The sequence below is a fragment of the Takifugu flavidus genome, chromosome 4, assembly GCF_003711565.1.
Source record: "Takifugu flavidus isolate HTHZ2018 chromosome 4, ASM371156v2, whole genome shotgun sequence".
Classification (NCBI taxonomy): domain Eukaryota; kingdom Metazoa; phylum Chordata; class Actinopteri; order Tetraodontiformes; family Tetraodontidae; genus Takifugu; species Takifugu flavidus.
The window spans coordinates 13383857-13391109 of record NC_079523.1 but is presented as its reverse complement, the minus strand read 5'-3'; the positions used below and the strand labels follow the sequence as shown (position 1 = coordinate 13391109).

Genomic DNA, 7253 nt, shown 5'->3' with positions numbered 1-7253 from the left:
TTTCCCAATAGAAGTAAACTCAAAAGACATTGGAGGTTGGGTGGGCGGTGAATTGGGGGTTGGCTGCAGGGCTATAGTCAATGTGGGTGGCAGACCTGCTTAAATGGTTTTAAAATAGCACTATAGGCCACTAAATCTGATATACACATGAAAACAAGATAACAGAGATCAATCATCCTGGACAATGCAATTAATCCATTTATTGATACAGCGTATCATTCCAGAGTTTCCATTTGATGTTCCAGCTCATCACTAGATGTCAAAATAGATCGACTTGTTGGCTTAGGCTGGGTTGGCCTGGGTAAACTGAGACTGGCCAGATCATACAGTCACAGCCGGAAAGGGATTCAAATGCAGTACACACAACTGAGGTTTAATCAATGAAAGGTCTTCAGGCAGTTCCTGTGAAGACAGACAGATGAACTTACTTGCTAAATCCAAACAAAAAGTCTTTCACAGACATATTCCCAGAGGATAATAATTCAACTCATAGCAATCTAGAGTTAGCAAATTCAGAATCTGGAAATCTGGCCAACAAAGCCAAGGGAGGAGCAGGCAAACATAAGGTCGGCAGAAAACAAGGTAATTACTGGGACAAAACCCGCAATCAAAGTGATGTAGAATGACAGATTTGGTACACAGAAGTCTGGCAGACTTTTGCGAATTGCATTATTATGTTATTTCTATTCTAATAAAAGTAGAATTAGTAGGATTAAAAGTAGGAAAGTGGAGTGTGGGAACGGGTCTGTGTGTGAGCATGTTTAGTGAGAAGGAGGACAAAACAATATTGTGTGATATCTGCTTAGGTTAGGCTAATCAGGCCTGTGCGCCTCTGCGTATGCTGAGAACCGCTCCAATGTAGTCAAAACATGAGCAATGTGACTCGGCGAGCACAGGGGAAGGGGAAGGGTGAGAAGTGTAGCTGATGCAGTTTATGTAACTAATATACGCCTCCTGCTGTGTAACCGTGCCTGTATTTTAATAAAAAGCAACAACGCGGGTGTCACGGAGTTAGCCGTGCTGCTTACGCACGCACACACACACACATTCATTCACACAAGCGCACAGCGCATAGGCAGCTATTTGCCGGCAATATTTGAATATCGTGGCTGACCTTCCGCTGTGTTGCATTTCATTCCCATACCGTGATTTGGTTTACTTGCTTTTAAGCATTTCACACACCACTTTTTGCCATAGTCTCACATTGGATTACGTTGTAGCCGACATGCAAGGAATGGCCAACCGGCATTTATGTTACAATTGTTTCCACTCGCGTTAGCAATGCACTTCATATTGCCTCCCAGTATTACCTTCCGTCTCCTTAACATTGCCCAACATCCTCAAAGAATCACGCCTACACTATGGCTGTTTAAAACATCAAGGTCATTTCAAGGTTCCAGGCTGGACTACTGTAATTCTTTATTATCAGGGTGTCCAAACAACTCTTTAAGAAGCTTCCAGTTGATCCAAAATGCTGCAGCCAGAGTTCTGACAGGTATTGACAAAAGAGATCACATAACTCCTGTAATGGCGTCGCTTCATTGGCTGCCCGTTAAATTCAGAATAATTTTTAAAACCCTTCTTTTGACCTACAAGGTCCTCAGAGGCCTAGCTCCATCCTACCTGGAGGAGCTAGTGATACCTTATCAGCCCAATAGACCGCTCCGCTCTCAGAATGCTGGTCTACTTGTGGTTCCCAGAGTTTCAAGGAGTAGAATGGGGGGCCGAGCATTTAGCTACCAGGCCCCCCTGCTATGGAACCAGCTCCCTGTCCAGGTACGGGAGGCTGACTCCATCGCTACTTTTAAGATCAAACTTAAAACCTACCTCTTTAAAAAAGCTTATTGTTGTTAATTCTGTAGTTCCAGTTACTATCATAGATAGACAAATTATCATACTTAGGGGGTCGTCTAATCGTTAGGTCACATTTTAGCTATGCTGTTATAGGCCAAGGCTGCCGGGGTCCGGAAACATGATCACCTGACAGGCCTCTGTCACCCCACTGGGTCATGGTTTCCTTTCCTCTCCTTTCCTCCTCCTCATCAAGCAGACTAGTTATGATGATTCCTGTGTAGTTTTTCTGCTTCTCCCCCCCCTCCCCTCTCTATTTATTTACAGGTATCGCCACCTTCGGAGCTGCATGATGACCTCCGGCCCCGCTGACCTATTGTATAGTGTATTTTTGTGTGTGTTCCTGTGCTCTGTGCCTCTCCTCTCCTCTCCTCTCTCCCTCTCCTCTCACTTTACCCAGCCGGCCAACAGCAGGAGGGTCCCCCTACATGAGCCTGGTCCTGCTCAAGGTTTCTTCCTGTTAAAGGGGAGTTTTTCCTTGCCACTGTTGCTTGTCTGGGGTTAGGCCCTGGGTTTCTGGAAAGCACCTTGAAACAATTTTGATTGTATAAGATGCTATATAAATAAAGATTGATTTGATTTGTTTCTGTCATTTATCAAAAGCATCAGTATTTCAGTGACTCACCAGCATGACATACTTCCTGGTTTTGGGGAAACCGTTGGACTATTCAATGTTGTATTTATAGAGCGGTTTCAATCTATTTTAGCGGAGGTGTTTTAGGGATCCCTAATAAAAAGGTACGCAGACACCTGTTTAATCAAAGCTCTGCACATTGGCAATTTCCAAATTTGTCGTCAATGTCAATTGAAGTATCCTAGTTATAAATTCCAGATACAAATATCGAAAATATTGAAACGACTGCAGGAATTACGGTTAGAGTCGGGAAAATAGACGGTTAGAGGCCGGAAGTACTGTTGAAAAAACAGGGAATAGACAGTTAGAGTAAACCGGAACTAGTACAGTGCTGTATTGCTGTATACACAGCACTGTATATGAAAAAGATTTGGGTTGGGACTCGGAGCACAGTTGACGGGACGGACACTCCCGACGCCCGAGATTTGTGTTTTTGTGTGGGTTGGAAAAGTGCCAGAGTGAACGTGAATTAAAAGGCTCTTTGTCCTTGGGAATTAACCCCCAGAGTGAAACCGGACCAACGAAGTTTGGTCTAGAACAGGCATGGGCAAACTAAGGCCCGGGGGCCACACGCGGCCCGTTAAACGTTTTAATCCGGCCCGCCAAACTTGAAAAATTAAATGAATAAACCTTGTTAATGTTAAATTTTCACTGCAATTCTGGTGTTTTCCCACTAGAAAAAAGACAGTCAGGAGGAGAGTGATGGTGATATCCTGAAGGATAACAGAACTTTCAGTGCTTTAAAATAGAAATGGTTATTAATTTTTTTTAAAAAGGCACATTTTATTCATTTGATTTTAAGTGTTTTAAGACTCATTCCAAAGTCAGATATTTTGTTGTAATGCTTTTCTTCATTTTCATTTGAAATTAAAGCACATGTTTTCTCCATATCCCAAGATGTGTATTTTTTCTCCAATGAGGTGAGGTTACCAAAGCACTCCATCCATCCATCTGCTCCTGGTCCGGCCCCTTTGTCAAATGTTAGAACCCATTGTGGCCCACGAATCAAAATGTTTGCCCACCCCTGGTCTAGAAGCTTGTTTCACTGAGGCATTGAGTTGACCGTTGGAGTCATTCACATTCAATCTCACTTGGGACCATAGTTAAATATGGAACTGGAGTGTGGTAAAGCGTGTTGGGATCAGGGAGAATGTTCTCCCTATCCCGGTCTGTGGAAGAACAGTGGAAGTGGACTCTTGATCAGGTGGTGAGTGGCATGAAAGAACAGGACAGGGAAAGAGAATTGGATGCAATAAAAAAGTTGTGGAAGGAAGCTCAGAAGCAAAAGGTACTTCCCCCTCCAGAGGTGAAGGTTAATTTAGCTGAAGCATTGTGTAAGTGGGAGTCAGAAACTCACACTAGATTACAAGATCATTTGGATAATCCAAAATTAGGTTTTATAGCAGAAGAATCATGGCAAAAACAGGGTAAGGAGGTAGAAGATAAGCGTCGAAGGATACATGTTGTGGCTGTGGCAGGTGCAGCAGTGCACTATTGCAGATCTAGGGGGGTCACACGAGTGCCCAATGTAGAGAAGCCTTCATTAGAAGATCCAAACCAGACACTGACATTTAACACCACTCTTTACCCATCATTACCTACTACCACTTCCCCACCCCCGTATCAATTGCCAGTTTTGACTATTAACAGTGGTCAGTTAGATGTGGACAGAGATGAAGAACTGCAGGAGTTACGTGAGACAGTGTGTGAACTTCAGAGACAGGTTAGAAGGATCAAACAGAGACAGGAAGAGATTGGAGATAAGTTAGGAAAAAATGAATTTAGAGAAGAATCCCAGGTGGTTCGCCCTAAAATCTGCCAACAAACTATATTTAAAAAACAGGACAGTCAAAAATCTACATTAAATGTCTTTAAAACACTTAGCAATCAACTAAAACAAGTGAAAAGAGCTGATCTCTCAGGAGGATTTGCCAGGGCTGAGCGCAGGGAGGAGAAGGCAAGATTGATTTATGGCAGTGATAAAGAGGAGAGTGAGAGTAAGGCAGACACCCTCAAACTGCCGGGTACATTTATTGGGAAACTGGAGCTTCAGGAGCCTGTTGAATCTCAGACAGAATTATATGTAAAAGATCCAGGTTCAAGTATGGAAAATTATGAATCAGAATCAGGGGAAGATAGTGAGTGTGAGTATAGAGGTTTACCGTTGACAGGGGCCATAAACAATAAGGAGGTGGGTCAAATAGGAGTACATACGCGGAGTAAGGGGCCCGTTTCAGAAAGACCACAGCTACAGGCCCCTCTGATACAGAAAACAGGACAGGAACCGGTATATGTTCCATTTGCTATCACAGATATTAATTGTTTAGTGGATAAGATGCCCCCACCCGCAGAGGGAGGCAGCAAGTGGATGTACAGGCTTTTTAGTTTAACACAGAGCATGCAGTTGGCGATGGGAGACCTTAGAGGAATTTTAGGGAGACAAGTGTCTCTCTGGGATTTGGATAAAGTTGAGGTACCAGCAGGCATTAAAGACAGACCTAATGCTGCACGTTTTGGGCCTTGTGCAACCAGGGTTGGTGAAGCTATGAGACAGATATTTCCGATATCTCCAGGAGCAATGCAGAACTTAAGATTTAAGTGGGAGGAAAGTGAGTCGGCACATGGGTTCCTTATGAGGTGTAAAGAGGAATGGATGTGTGCCACAGGGTGCCATCCTGGCTCAGATAATCGACACACCACTTTGTTCCATCAGGCAATAATTTTAGGACTTCCACAATTAGTGAAAGAAGCCATGGAAGGAAATCCTGACCTTCCAGGCAGTACAGCAGATGTCTGGGAGAGACACCTTTCACACCACATCAACAAATTTAAAGTTAAACAAGAGGGAAAGAAAGAGGAGGTGGTGACAGCGCAGGAACAGCTCCTAAAAATGCAGTTAGATGAGGCACTGAAAAAGCTTAATGATAAACACAAGGAAGAGAAACAGATGGTTCAGCGGTTTCCTCGGCAGGTGCAGCCAGATCTGTTAGGTCCGCACCAAGATTTTGCTCTGATAAACCCGTATTGGGTCAGTCCTAGGGGAGGCATGTGTGGGAGACGTGGCGGGCAGGGATACGGCTTGATAGGTGGGTACTTAGGCCGAGATCAGTGTCACGCCTGCAAAGGGTATGGTCATTGGCAAAGGGACTACCCAGAGGTACCAGGCAGTGTTCCACCATCTCATGGAATTTATCACCGGAGCCGATCTCATCTGACACCGTCGAGCTTGTGGGGTTCTCAGGGAGCCCGGAGAGACTGCCGTTTTCTGTGCCATTAGTGACTCGTTTTGCTGGACAGACTGTGTTGCACCCTTTTTTGATTTCACCACATTGCCCTATCAACCTGTTGGGATGAGATCTCCTGGTGAGGACAGGAGCAGCTATTCTGTGTGGAGATAAAGGTCGTGTGGTGCAATTTCCTAATGGACTGAAATTAAACTGCTGTATTCCACACCAAGGTGTGAAGGGACAAATGCTGATGAGTCCGACACCCTCTCCAGAACAGGGGGTGTGGGCGGACATTTATTGGGGAGAACTTGAGCCTGAGACCTCACCTGGTGTCGGTGTTGTGGCACTGTTTCAGAGCTGGAGGCCCTGGTTGTCGATGCTAGGTCCCTTTGCCCCGCCAGTCGATCCCTATCATGTCACCCTATTTTACGACCGTGAGAATAATGAGGTGTATCAGGATGCGTTTAGAGAAAAGTTATAGGGAAATATCTGGATGATTACATCACCGTGTTTGTGTGTTGGGCCTGAAGGTGTGGCTGCACAGGTCGACTTTGCTGAACAAAATGAGTGGTATGAGAGACTGTAAAGGAAATGTTGTCATTTCTGGGTCTCACGAGCTATAGTAGACATTTTATTCTTACATATTCAGAAAAGACTACGCCCCTACGTGCAATGGTGAATGAACAGGGAATGCGTAATTTGACAGCTCGGTTAACATGGACAACTGAGGGAGAGAAAGCATTCATTGCCCTTAAACAGGCACTCACCACAGCTGCACATTTGGCAGTTCCAGATTATAAAGAGCCTTTCTTTTTGGATGTTTCTGAAGGAGAACATACAGTAAATGGTGTTCTCTTTCAGAAAAAAGGGGGTGAAAGGAAAGTATTAATGTATGTAAGTATAATGCTGGACCCCATTGAAAACAGGCAGCCACCGTGTGTAAGGCATGTAGCAGGGGTAGCAAAACTTTTACAAAAAACAGCACATTTAGTGATGGGTCATGCTCTGACAGTTCTTACAACACATAGTGTGGTATCACTGGTCAGCTCAGCAGCTTTCACATGACCTCACTTAGGCAGACCAGGATGGACAAGATTTTAACTGCACCACACATACCATACACTCATGAAGGGATCAATATGGCAGATGGTATGGGAGAGGGTGAATCACACAGATGTGAGGAGAAAGTGAAGAAAGGTGAAAAAATCAGAGTAGACCTCAAGGCGGAGCCGTTAAAGGATCCAGATGAAATACTATTCACAGACGGCTGTTGTTTCAGACACACATAGGAGAGGCTGAAAGCTGCCTAAGCAATAGTTAGAAAATCGAAGTGGAAACTGTAAAGATAACAGGTAAAGAGTCAGCACAACTTGCAGAATTGAAGGCAGATATTAGAGCATTAGAAATATCAAAGCAAAAGAGAGTGACCATTTATACAGCGTATGTAGTGAGAGTGATTCACTTAGAACTTTGTCAATGGTTGCGGGCAGGTTTTAACACAGCCTCAGGCTCTCTTATAAAAAATGAGGCAACTGACAAAG

At 44.2% G+C, this 7253-nt stretch overlaps 1 pseudogene; it reads left to right on the top strand.

Moving 5' to 3' along the window:
- Positions 1 to 6288: 6288 nt before the first annotated feature.
- Positions 6289 to 7055, top strand: LOC130524191 (uncharacterized; annotated as a pseudogene).
- Positions 7056 to 7253: the final 198 nt, after the last annotated feature.